The 14320-nt window shown below is 43.2% G+C and overlaps 2 non-coding genes across 2 annotated transcripts; both read right to left on the bottom strand.

Moving 5' to 3' along the window:
* Nucleotides 1–8559: 8559 nt before the first annotated feature.
* On the bottom strand, nucleotides 8560–8641 carry TRNAL-AAG. Its single transcript has one exon. It is a non-coding gene; the product is annotated as a tRNA-Leu (tRNA).
* Nucleotides 8642–10107: 1466 nt separating this feature from the next.
* Nucleotides 10108–10179, bottom strand: TRNAG-UCC. Its single transcript has one exon. It is a non-coding gene; the product is annotated as a tRNA-Gly (tRNA).
* Between the last annotated feature and the right edge of the window lie 4141 nt (nucleotides 10180–14320).

Here is a 14320-nt window from a genome sequence, read left to right as displayed (position 1 = left end):
AATAAAATAAGAAAACGTAAAGAACCCAACTCCGCGGGGTTACCGGTACAACTCTGCTTTCTCAGCAGGACAAGCAGGATGGTAGTCCTCACATATGGGTGAGTACCGAGCTGAGGATGCCCGAGCAAAGCACCAAATGCATTCAAAGACATGCAACGGCACAACAACAGGGGTGGAAATTTGGTTCCTGTGGGCTGTGAAAGTATGGAGAGAACTCCAGGTGGCAGCCTTACAATATCAGCAGCGGCACCGAATGGAGGTGCGCTACTGATGTCTCCATGGCCCTGACAGTCTGTGCTTTTACACGGTCTTGCAGCGGAATGCCTGCTTGTTGGTAGCAAAAAGAAATACAGTCCCCTAACCAGGAGAGAGGGCCTGCTTTCCCACAGGATTTCCCATTTGATGGTATCGAAAGAAACAAACAATTGAGTGGATTTCCTGTGGGTCGACGTGCGGTCTAGATAGAAGGCGAGGGCACGTTTGCAGTCCAAAGAACAGAGCCTGTTCTCGGGTTTTGCATGGGGCCTGGGAAAAAAGGTAGGTAGGATAATAGATTGGTTAATATAAATTCCGACACTACCTTCGGTAAAATTTAGGGTGAGTGCGGAGCACTACCCCGTCGTGCAGAATTTTAGTGTACGGCGGATGGTGACTATGCCTCGCAATTCACTAACTCTGCGAGCTGACGTGATAGAGAAAGAAAACTACTTTCCAAGTGAGATAACGGAGATCCAGGAGTGGGAGGGGCTCAAATAGAGGTTCCATGAGCCGCCCCAAAATCACGTTGAGGTCCCAAGCAGGGGCCGGAGGGCGCAGTGGAGGTTTTAAGTGGAGCAAGCCTCTCATAACTAAGGGTTGTGTCAAAATAGGAAAATCCCAACGCCTTAATATGAAACGCGGCTACCACGCTGACATGCACCATGATAGAGGAAGTTTTCAGGCCTGACTCCGACAGGTGCCAGAGATTGTCCAGAAACTTCGCCGTGGAACAGGTGAAGGGGTCTATGGACATTGAAGCGCACCAGGCTTCTGTGAGGAATTGGATCGATGATCCAAGAGGCCATCGGAAAAGCACTGAAGAGCTTCCAGCCGGTGCCGGTGCTCTTCTTAGGACCTTCATACTAGTAGAAAGAAATGAGACAAAAGACTTCCCAAAGTCCCTACCTTTTCCTCAGCTGGTCTGCAAATATAATTAGCTGGCTTCCTTTCTGTGACATCAAGCATCTGCACACTTCCTGTCTGCAACCCTATTTGCTTGCTTTTTGTAATTAGGAGATGTGAAGTAGAGTATCTTATCTAGTTAGTACCTATCTGGTGTGTAGTCTATAAAGAATCCCATTGCCTTAGATCAATCAATAAAAATATTCCTGAAACATCTAGTATTATATTAATTTATCTCTCCCTGAACTTTACTTTAAGTATTATGATTTACAAATGACTAACAATTCATTTAAATTATTTCCTGTCGACCCGTGTCAAGTCATTCTGTGTAATCCCACTTCCTAATTAGTGGGTAGTATATAGTAAGAATGGAAGGTGGGGTAGGTGGAAGTTAGATGTAAGAACAAGAAAACACCTCCATACCCATCAGGTAATTTATAAGAACCAGTTTGGTGGCGAGATTGTACATTCCTAGGGCTGAAGGCGGTCTGAGCCTTATAGAAGTAGATTACACATACGAAACCATCATAAGCCTCCAAGCAGAGTTAACAGCATCCATAACCCCCATAGCCAAAACTGGTCTCCATCCTTAAGCATGGACTAGCATTCTGGTGAGCAGAATGAGTGAGGATCCACCACCACACTTGGAGAAAGAAGGAACAGGAGTTGCAAAACAGAAAAAGGAAAAAGGAATTGGCAAAAGCACAAATACAGTGGCATCACAACTCTAATAGAGGGTCCACCCGCAATGTCTGACCACAATCACTGAAATAGTCTCCCCCACCCGGATCCACATGTGATAAAAAGTCCCCAAGAACCACAGTCCCTCTAACAGGTGTCCCTAAACATTACTAAAGATAGCATAAAAAAGCTGGGTACGATATATTCTATTCAATAGTTTATATTGCATCTCTTGTAACAACATGTGATACGACGTGAGGCTCTGCATATAGACTTCCATTCTTTGCTCTCCAATGTCGAATTAGATCCTCATTCCATAGCCTAACAGGGTTTAGGAGTGGTTGTCTTTGCACTTAGGGTGGCCTGAAAGGTTTTGTACAAACAAGCTATAAAATGAGGACGGAGGTTTCCTACAACTTAATAAACCCTCTATCCACTCAGCGTCCTCGATTTCCGGCACGTCTCGTGCTATAGCAGAGATATCTTTCCGTATACAAAATATAAACATCGGTATCAAAGGGGGGAATACCAAAATCCTCCCTCAGTTCTGTAAAAATTTTAATTCGACCATCAGCCAAAAACCTCAATCCCACCGATGCCCAAATGTGAATATCAGGGGAGAATTCTAAGCTAATTTTATGTACAAACCTATGGAAGAGAAGATCCTTTAGTAGCCAATGATGTAATCACAGACCAAGAAAACCTGATTAAAAGATACAGAAAGGGTTCTAACTGTATTAGGTCATCACTGGTCTGATTAAAAATAAACTTATAGTCCGACCTATTGTGAGCCCTTGGGCTGGGGCAAATGGTATGCAGCCTAATAGGTGAACCTACTAGGTCCATGCCAACAGCAGATTGGATCTGCCCTTCCTGCAGCTGGAGCTGTATCAGCCCCATTCCCCATGTGGATTGATCCTTTGTGTTCCAGGTGCCAGCAGGGCTTAGGCAAGTGTCACTTAAGGAGCGGTCAGAGAGAATCCAGTTACAGGCAATAGTCAGGGCAGGCAATGAACTGATGATATTCAGTCCAGGCCAAAGGTTAGGGCAGGCAGCAATACAGGAATAAAGTCAGAATCCAAGGCTGAGGTGAGAAACCATAGAATCAGGCCAAGGCAAGGCAAGACAGCAGAAATCAAGACACACACAGTAACAACAAGGCACAGGGAACAGCAACATACACTGCAAGGGAGGAGGACCTAGTTGCTGAGGTGCTGGCTAGTTGCAATGGACTTCCTTATTTATTCATGCAGGATGTGATGTCATTAACCAGTGCCACAGAAGTCCATACTGGAGAACTTACAAAGGAATTCCAGGGCTAACAAGAAGTTAGCCATGTTCTTTGGATGCAGCATGATGCTGGAGTTGCTTCAGATCAGAGGTGGGGGTGTACATTGGCTATACACATTGGGGCAGATTTTATAATCTGCGCACACGCGTCTTTTTGTTCGCGCACCAGGCGCGAACAAGAGTGTGGGGATTTTATATAGATACGCGCGTATCCATTAAAATCCGGGGTCTGCGCGCAGCCTGCCTCCGTTGCCTCCGAGGCCGCTCCGAAATCAGAGCGGCCTCGGAGGGAACTTTCCTTCCACCCCCGCACCTTCCCTTCCCCTACCTAACCCACCCCCCCCGGTCCTATCTAAACCCCAACCTACCTTTGCTGCCGCGCTCCATGTTCCGGTCCGGGAATGGTCCGGAGGCCGCGCCATGCACCCAGAACGCCCCCGGGCTGAAACCACGCCCGCGGCGCCGCCCCCGAAACGCTGCGTCACTCCCGGCAACGCTCCCGACAAACGCCCCCCCCCCCCACCGATACGCCCTACAATCCCCGGACTTACGCCGTCCCGGGGCTTGCGCGTGCCGCCGAGCCTATGCAAAACAGGCTCGGCGCGCGCAGGGGGGGTTTGGGGTAGGTTTTTGGGGGGTACCCCTTTCAAAATCTACCCCATTACATCCGCTTTGAAGTGCTGAAAAAAAAAGTGCAAAAACTGGAATATAAATCTAAAATAAATAAATACAATCCTATGAACTTCAGAAGAAGTCCTTGCTACAATGCAAGTATTAAGAAGAGCATTAGCAGCAACCTGAGATATTGAGATCATAACCAACAGGCCATGGCTTAAATATGAGATTCACTCTTGCCATGGTATGCGTAAAGCTAATCCATTTGGAGACATTACCCCATGAGAGAGGCCATTCCTATTCACTGACTGCAGCAGCAGCTTCTATTGGTTACCGGTATCTTATCGCATCACCTACAAAATTCTTACAATCATCCATAATCTACTATACGCTCTAACTCAGTCTGACTTTGCTCCCTACTAAGAACATACAACACCTACCAGACAGCTTCGTTCCATGGATAAATTCATTCTAGAAGTACCATCTGTAAAATCGCAAGTTTGGCATTGACTCGCAAGCGGGCTTTCTCCGTCGCAGGTCCAATTTTGTGGAACTCTATCCCTGAACAAATTCTCCTAACTGGCAAGTACCAAAGAATTTAAGAAATCTCTGAAAACCTACTTTGTACCCGCCGCTTATAATATACATTAATCACTAAAATCTATTTCCAATAGGAACTTGTTCACTATACTAGTCTCAAATATCTATACCATATATATATGTTGCATACGATGTAGCTGTAAATGTGAGTATTTTTTATGATTGCTTGGTTTGTCTTTATTTATGAATGTTTTATTGTAAGCTGCTTAGATGGTCAGGCTACTGGTCCTATTGCGTATATAAAACTTTTAAATAAATAATAAATAAATAAGTTAATATTTGGCCAATTTGGGGTTGTTGGCCCCCCTCAGTATACCCCCCTATAGAATAGAAGGGAATATTGAGCTCCCACTTAATCAAGTGTTATTATTATCCTCCCCTTTTTATCCCAAGTCTCACTCATGTGAAAAGATGCAACTGGGCTTGGTGAGTACTGTTGGCCTGGGGGGGGGGAGGGGGGTCCATTGTATCTAAACCGCTGTCATCTCCTCAGTGCCACTTCCCCTCTGCTGAAAGGTCCGTGCCACACTGGGGGTCCATGCCCTCCTGGGGACGTGACTCCACCTCCCGATCTGTTGCCTGGGTCCACACCCTCCTGCATATCAGTACCCCAAACAGTAGAAGTCACGGCCCTCTTGGTTGTTGTCTGAATCCAATTCCCCCTTTCCCCTGCTGTCGAAGTGGGGAGAATGTTTGCACTTATATTATATGCATCAAGGCTTATTGGTTAAGGTTAGTAATCTCCATGCCTTCTGCTAAGGGTAGTAACTTGCTGTACTAGAAAAGTTACCCCATGCGCCAATTTCTTCACTTCCTTTAGGGCTTATCCATAGAAGCAGTCCTGTGCTATTTCTCTCATGCCTGCATATCTATATGCCAGACCATGGAAGTGGAGGCCCTGAGTTGTCATCTGAATCCAGTTCATCTTTCCCCCCCCCCCTGCCGTCTTAGCGGGGGAGCAATTTTGCAGTTGTATTGAAAGCATCAGAGCATATTGGTTAAGGGTAGTAATGTCCAAGCCTTTTGCTAAGTGTAGTAACCGCTGTACCAACACGTTACCTTCTGCATGCTTTTCTCTTTTCTGTCCTGTATGTAGCCTTTAGAGATCCACAGTATCTATCCCTTGCCCCTTTGAAATTTGTGGCTGTTTCTGTCTTCACCATTCCTCTAGAAGGGAATTCCGGGCATCCGTCACCCTCTCCATGAAGAAATATTTCCTGTTTGATCTGAGTTTCATTTGCAAGGGAAAAGTTCAAAGTTCATACAACATAAAAAGGTCTGTATCATATCTCCCCTGCACTGCCTCTCTTACAGGACATATCTATATATATCTTCAGATCCTTCAGCCTCTCCTCGTAGGTCTTCTAAAACAGACCCCACACCATTTTGGTTGCCCTTCTCTGGACCACCTCCATCCTGTCTCTATCCTTTTTGAACACAGTACTATAGGCGAGGCCTCCCCAAGGACCTGTACAGGTGCATTATCTCCTCCTTTTTCTTACTGGTTATTCCTCTCTCTATGCAGCCCTGCATTCTTCTGGCTTTAGCTATCTCTTGTACTTTCCTGCCCCATTCTAGCCAGATGAGGTCTCACTCTAATGCACTTTTCTGCTTCCAGATATGTTCTGCAAGTTGGGAGCCTGATGGAAATTATAGAGCTGTGAGAAAGTCCCTAGATTTGTAACTAAATGTCCAAAAGGAACTAAATTAAACCCTGGTCTCATTCACAGTTCTAAAATCTCCATTTGGTTTAAAAAGTCACCAGATCTAGCTACAAAATCTCTAAATTGGCAATACTGAATCAGCCTCTGCCCTCATAGTAAAGTTTCCCCACCTCCTGTGTGGTCATCTTTGTGAGCCCTCAGAATACCACTACACCTCGTCTGTGATGTCATCAGCATGTGTCCAAACCGTAAAGTGCCCTCCTCAGTGATGTCATCATTCTGTGCCCTCAGTGAAAGCACTGGGTAGGATGTGGGGGGCACAGCTGTTCTGTAGGTTTGAGATTCAGATTCAGGAAAAGAGAGAGGAAGATTCCCTCCCCTCCACAGCTGTGCAGCTCTGATGCTTTGAGATTCAGATTCAGGAAACGAGAGACTTCCTCCCCTGCCAGGCTCTACAGCTCTGAGTCTGACACCCCCTCCCCACATACAGCAAGAGGCAAACACTCGGCTCTTCCGCAGCCCGAAGAAAGAGTCCCCAATTCATTTCTAATCCTGAAGGCAGCAAAATCAGGGAGGAAAATGCCTGCAGGCGCTTCTGCCTCAGGTAGGAGATTGCCCCCAACTTCCTGCCCTCTCTATATAAACACTAAGAACATAAGAAATGTCAGGCTAGGTCAGAAGCAATGCTTCTTCCAGCCCTGTCTCTCACAGGGGCAGGTCAGGCTCATCTGGATGAATCAGGCAAAATCCCAATACAAAAGTCTGCTGTCCACACGAAAATAGGACAATCTGTCCCTTTTTCCTCATCCATCATTTCACCCAACTCTCCCCCTTCAAGCTCTCTCTCAGCCAGCCAGTCTCTCCTCCCTCATTAATCTCCTTCCTCTCCTCTTTCCTTCCTGCTCATTCTCCCTTTCCTGCAGTATAGCCTTCTTTTCATTTTCTTCTCCAGCTCCACAGTAAGGTCCTCCCTGCTTTACTTGCTGCTGTTATCAGCCTTCCTGTGCCCCCCATCAGTTTCAGCCAAAACCATGTGGCTTTGGTTATTGTACCTCACTGCCAGGAATTAGCTGGTAGATTCAAGCAGGAGGTACTGGTGACAATAAGGATGAGCTGCAGAATTGTTCGGCCTTTTTTAGTGTTCTGCCATATCAGCTCTATGTTTAGCTTGCGCTGCCTTCAGCGCTTTAGTCCAAATTCAAGATATCTGCATTGCAGATTTCTTTTAACCCGAGTGACATAAGCCATTGTATGCTCGTGCATTACTGCTTTACCTGCTTCCCTCACCAAGGGGCCGACGTAATACTGTGCACTTAGCATGGCAAATAAGGGGATTAGCGCCTCTACAACGCGCATCCAACGCTGAGTGAAACTAATAGTGCTCATTACATGTGAATGCATGTAAATGAGGCTATTAGCTATTCACTCCCAATGCAAAAAAAAAGTACGTCTAGGATGCACATTTACCTATCAGAAATTAATGCCCGCCCGGAGCAGGCGTTAATTGCTGAGCGCTCCTAAAACTACTATAGAAAAGCAGAAAAAAACTGCTCAGTTGACAAGCCTCTGGTTTCTGAACCCCTAGCACATCCATGGGTTAGGAAAACAGATGCTGATAAATTCAGCATCCATTTTCCAAACTTGACTGCCTGCATTGTAAGGAGTGAATAAATCAATATTAAAATGTCAGGCACTTAAGAGGAGTGAATAAATTAATATTATTGCCCATCGGTCCATTTCATTGACATGTGACAGTGAAGGAATCAATGGGCAATAAGTGAAGGAGTGAATAAATTAATATGAAGTGCCCGACCCTTTAATATTGATTTATACATTCCTTAGATGCCAGTAGTCAGGTTCGGAGAATGCCGCCGAATTTATCAGCATCCGTTTTCCTAACCTGTGCATGTGCGATGGTTAGGAAAACGGATGCTGGTAAATTCAGCGTCCATTTTCTTTACCAGCGGAAAGCCCCGACAGTGTACCTCTCGGGTGCATGCTGTCAAGAAGGCGCTAGGGGTGCGCAATCCTCCTCAACAGTGCGAGCCCTAATTTAAATATTGCACCGCGCTGCCAGGAGAGGTGCCTGGGGATATGTTTAGTAAGCGGGCGCTGAACACTCACGGGTAGATTTTCAAAGGGGGGCCCCATATTATGGAACACAGTGCCTCCTGAGATCAGACCACAAAGCGATCTCAAAACCTTTAAGGAAAACTTAAAAACATGGCTCTTTAAACAAGCCTTTTCTAAAGAGACTGGAGAATAGAGAACATACAGGAACATGCAAAAAAACCAAACCACAAGCACACAGCAATAGTCTCACAACATACATGACATTACTTTATTAAAGCTCATAACAATCATAAATATTACCAATGTACAGTACCGATGGTACACCTAGACAAAACTTACACTACCCAACTATTGTGCCCCTTTTATGTTATATTGTAAGCGAACCTTTAACCGTTGCAATGGTGTATCTCTTAGCCACGGCATAGAAAAGATCTTAAATAAATAAATAATGAAAGTGTTCTTAAAAGGGTGAGAATGGCAGCAGTGGGATTTGAACCCACGCCCCCAAAGAGACTGGAATCTTAATCCAGCACCTTAGACCGCTCGGCCATGCTACCCCACAGTCCAAGGGAAAAGACCCAACTGATACTTTGGAGGAGACAGACATGACAATGGCATTCGAAAAACCATAGGGTAAGTACAATGAATTTCTGGAGATGAAAGTGTGGGAATTCACCAATCCTCTGCACAGCTGTGGAGGGGAGGGAATCTTCCTCTCTTTTCCTGAATCTGAATCCGATACCTATCAAACTTACAGAACAGCTGCGCCCCCCACATCCTACCCAGTGCTTTCACTGAGGGCACAGAATGATGACATCACTGAGGAGGACGCTTTACAGTTTGGACGCATGCTGATGACATCACAGACAAGGTGTAGTGGTATTCTGAGGGCTCACAAAGATGACATCACACAGGAGGCAGGGAAACTTTACTATGAGGGCAGAGGCTGATTCAGTATTGCCAATTTAGAGATTTTGTTTTGAATCAACTGCAGTGACATGTCTGCTTTCAGATTTCCATGAAGCCACTAATAGAACTTGCACAGAGCTGCAGTTAACAACCTAAGAAACATTGGTTAAAATCCACACTTCTATGAGAATGGGGATGCCTAATCATTTCCCACCACAGCATCGCTTACCTGGGTAGGTAATAAGATAGGCCTTGCATTTCAACAATGTTTTGCTTTTCAAAGCAGTAAACTTGAAATGCGAGGCCAGAAATGGCGTATCAGCACAGGTGGTGTAGTTCATCAATGTGCAAATATTTGGGCATGATTGGGACCGACCTGGGTGTTGATGCAAGAATGTTTACATTCTACTCCCTTAAAATGAATCTGTCAGGCAGGTGGGATTGGATCACATAGACATGGCCTGTCTTGATGGCTGGGCTATGGAGGCTGTTCAATCCAGAGATATAAACATCAGCTTTTAATGACACAAACAAAGCAGAATTTCAGTAAAAGTACTAAAGCCTACCTAGAAATGAGACAATACCATCTCATGCCTTAAAATTTGTAATAAGTAGAAGTTAGTGTATTTGTATATTATAAAAAAAAAAACAAAGAAAAAAAGGTAGCCAAAAGCTTCAAGTAAGCTAGGAGCAGTGTATACCTCAGTAAAAAGGAAGAAAAGTTCAGTGGCTCACCTTGGAAAGCTGTTAAGGTGGTGTGATTGATTTGATTAGGTACCTTTATTTCTTAATCAGAGAAGCAGTGAGTCACTTAGGACAAATAACTTGCCACGTACTTGTGTCTTGGATTGGCCACTTTGGCAGCTGGTTACTGGGATTGATGGACCCTTGGTCTGACCCAGTATGGCATATCTAATGTTCTTGTGGAAGGAAAAGAGGAGCACAGAATAAAGAAAGGAAAGAAAAAGAGAAAAGCCAAATTTCATTTATAAAACACTCTCTCTCTCACTCAGAATCTTCACAAATTCTTTCTAAATAACACAGGTAAAGAATTGATGTTTCTGAAAGGCAAAGGATGACTTCTATTAAAACTGTGTTTTCAGGTCTAAATGGATGCATTGGCTGGGAATCAAACCCAGGTCAACTGCTTGGAAGGCAGCCATGCTCACCACTATACCACCAATGCTGGTGAGCAACTAGCATGCTATCCCATCTCTGTATGGTTGAAAGATGGATGGCCACCGTAAGAAGAACTTATTGAGCTAGAACATTAGTTTAGCAAGACCCTAACGATTAGATTGGATGGAAAAGATAAACAGATTGACATTAACGTATGCCACTCTTAAAAATTATTATATTCTTCTCTCAAGTGTGCATTCGTCAAATACAGCAAACATGAAGGAACGGAAGATAAACTATGTATGGAAGGGCTGATGTAAGTCCTTACAATCTCAAGATCTCATCATCCAAGAACAAAGAGACCCGACGCTACCAGATATATTTTTTCCCTTCTTATAAAGCCTTTCAAAAAGAAAGGGGCCTGATGAGATACTTCAAAATAAATTCAAAATGATAAAGATATTTGCTCAAGATCATATTAAACCTTCTATTACCAGGCAGAAGATATTAAAATCTGTTTCGTTTTCTCAGTTTACAGAAACATGCAATATAATATTATCCTCTTTGCACAGAGCACTCATTACAAGGCAAGGCAAGAAGCAGCCGTGCCCAGAAAGGGAACACCGAAGGGGTGAGTGATGAATTAAAATAATAATAATAAGCTAGCTTTTTACAAACAAACAATCCTCAATGTTAAAAAAGAATACTATAGCAATAAAATAGAAAAATGTGCTAACAACCCTAGAACCCTATTTTCCATAGTATCAAATCTCACTAATGACAAACAAAAGGTTGAAAATGTTTTCTTTGCAGTTTTTAGAGAGGATCGTAGGTCTCCTCTGCGAACGTGCATTTCTTCTGTCTTTGCATTTTGCTCAGTTCGGGAGGCAATGCATTTCTTTTGCTTTTTCCCAGTGCATGCACATCAGGCTGGTCTGGCTTTTCCTTTTAGCCACTGTCCTCTGTTTTCCTAGTTTGAAGTTTGTGGGTCCGTATTTTCTAGTGGGTAAGGCTCAGCTCTTTTTTTTTTTTTTTTTAACCCTCTCTATCTGTGTGCTGGTGGCTGGGTCAGTGAGGGCTTGGTCCTCTGAGTGTCAGGGGCTGTGAATTTGAATCCAGCTTAGGGAGAGGGGTGAAAAGTAGGTACTAGTCAAGCTTTTTTTTTCTCTTTCTTTCTTTAAACGGATCTGGTCCCTATTGGGATTTTTTTTTTTTTTAAATTCATTTTTTTAGAATTTCCTTTTTTTTTTTTTTTTTTTTTTTTTTTTTTAACACCAGTCATGTTTCAATGAAGGTTTCCGTTTTATCTGTCTGGCATGTCCTGTTTTTCCGATAGGAGGTGTGGATTAGGGTTTCAGGAGGGATGTGTTTGGCTTGTCCAGTCCCTTCCCAGGTACGGTCGCTGCTGCTTCGGTTTTGGGAGTTAGTGTTAGTAAGGTTGTACTTTAATAGGGATTAGTTATTGGAACGTCAAGAAAAAGTGACAACAATATTCATAGGTGTTCAAACATTTTCAATCAGCACCTCAGATTAAGACTCTTTATAAAAATTGGTCCATCCGAGACCATGGTTTCTTTAAAGTTACTGGTTTTAGAATAGCTGTTTCCTGTATTTCAAATTTGAAGAAGCATTTTTGTCCATAATTCAAAATACTAAGAACCAAAACTTTTTTTGGGGAAGGGGGGAAGCAAATCATGTGGACATTGACATGTAAAGTATGTGAATGAGGGCAAGAGTATGCACCATCACAAGCTTTTTCATTGAATTTCAATCCGTGCATCCAGGTTTGTTGTTTAAGTAGTACAGGGTCCCTGTTCAAAGCTCGATGTAGAGGACAAGACTTTAGAACATTTGTTTCAAATAAACTTGAGTTAAGAAGCACCATTAGTTGCACGTTATATTAGCATGGAACATTTGAACTATTGATAGTAATATAGTACTACAGAACCCAAGAGGTGATATGAATGACGAATTATAGAGGAGAGAACAATGGCTTTTTTCAATTGAAAGCGCCTGAACCTGCTGGACAACTGAAATTGAATGGCATTTTCTGTACTTAAGATATTCAATATGATGTATTGAACTTTGAGAATATATGAATTGTAAGTATCTGATTACATCTTGAGGTTTGAATATTTTCTAACATTGTATATCATGAAGATTCATACAAGAGTCTTTAAATTGAGTGAATACTTCATGAAATGTCTAGAGTAATGCATCTAGATTTTAAAATCATTGGGTATCTGTATCACAGATATTTATATAAGAAAGTAATCATTGTATAAGTCTATTTCAATACCTTGTTATGCTATGAGAGATAAGAGAAAGGTGTATACTTAGGAGTGGTCCTAATTAGGGATGTGAATCGTTTGACGATTTAAAATATAGTCCGATATATTTTAAATCGTCAAAAATCGTTAGAGGCGATATTTAATAGGAATTCCCCCGATTTATCGTCAAAAATCATAAATCGGGGGAAGGGGGAGGGCGGGAAAACCGGCACACTAAAACATCCCTAAAACCCACCCCGACCCTTTAAAATAAATCCCCCACCCTCCCGAACCCCCCCAAAATGCCTTAAATTACCTGGGGTCCAGTGGGGGGGGGGTCCCGGTGTGATCTTTTACTCTCTGGCCTCCGGTGCATTGTAGAAATGGCGCCGGCGCTACCTTTGCCCTGTCAAATAACAGGGCAAAGGTAGCGCTGGCGCCATTTTGTTTTTTGTCCCCCGACGTCAGGAGCATAGGAGATCGCTCCTGGACCCCCGCTGGACCCCCAGAGACTTTTGGCCAGCTTGGGGGGGCCTCCTGACCCCCACAAGACTTGCCAAAAGTCCAGCGGGGGTCCGGGAGCGACTTCCTGCACTTGAATCGTTTTGCGGTACAAAATGGCGCCAGCCATACGGCGTATGTGTAAATCGTAAATCAGAAGAGGGCAGGAAAACCGGCACACTAAAACATCCCTAAAACCCACCCCTTCCCCTCCCCCCGATTTATGATGATAAATCGGGGGAATTCCTATTATATATCGCCTCTAACGATTTTTGACGATTTAAAATATATCTGACGATATTTTAAATCATCAAAAAACGATTCACATCCCTATCAATTACCCTAATATTGACTGGGTAAATGTATCATCAGGACACGCTAGAGAGATAAAGTTCCTGGATGGAATAAATGATAGCTTTATGGAGCAATTGGATCAGGAACAAATGAGAGGGAGCAATTTTAGATCTAATTCTCAGTGGAGCACAGGATTTGGTGAGAGAGGTAACGGTGGTGGGGCTGCTTGGCAATAGTGATCATATGATCAAATTTGAATTAATGACTGGAAGAGGAACAGTATGCAAATCCAAGGCTCTCGTGCTAAACTTTCAAAAGGGAAACTTTGATAAAATGAGAAAAATTGTTAGAAAAAAAACAAACTGAACAGAGCAGCTACAAAAGTAAAGTGTGCAAGAAGCGTGGTCATTGTTAAATACCATTCTAGAAGCACAGTCCAGATGTATTCCACACATTTAAGAAAGGTGGAAAGAAGGCAAAACGATTACTGGCATGGTTAAAAGGGGAGGTGAAAGAAGCTATTTTAGCCAAAAGATCTTCATTCAAATTTGGAAGAAGGATCCAACAGAAGAAAATAGGATAAAGCATAAACATTGGCAAGTTAAATGTAGACATTGATAAGACAGGCTAAGAGAGAATTTGAAAAGAAGTTGGCTGTAAAGGCAAAAACTCACAGTAAAAACTTCTTTAAATATATCTGAAGCAGAAAGCCTGTGAGTCAGTTGGACCGTTAGATGATCGAAGGGTTAAAGGGGCACTTAAATCATTTAATCTTTCCACGATGGCTTGATCTATTAGATTCGGCGTTTACTGAAGAGGATGTTGGGAAGGTACCTGTACCAGAGAAGGTTCATTGGTAATGATTCAGATGGACTGAATCAAATCACGGTGAACTTAGAAGATGTGGTAAGCCTGATTGACAAACAGAAGAGTAGTAAATCACCTGGACCAGATGATATACATCCCAGAGTTCTGAAGGAACTAAAAAATGAAATTTTAGACCTATTAGTAAGAATTTGTAACCTATCATTAAAATCATCCATTGTACCTGAAGACTGGAGGATACTAATGTAACCCCAATATTTAAAGAGGGCTCCAGGGGCAATCTGGGAAGCTACAGACTGGTTAGCCTGGAAAAATAGT

Source organism: Rhinatrema bivittatum, chromosome 2 (genome assembly GCF_901001135.1).
Source record: "Rhinatrema bivittatum chromosome 2, aRhiBiv1.1, whole genome shotgun sequence".
Taxonomy (NCBI): domain Eukaryota; kingdom Metazoa; phylum Chordata; class Amphibia; order Gymnophiona; family Rhinatrematidae; genus Rhinatrema; species Rhinatrema bivittatum.
The sequence above is the reverse complement of the archived record's forward strand: the minus strand, read 5'-3'. Positions and strand labels throughout refer to the sequence as shown.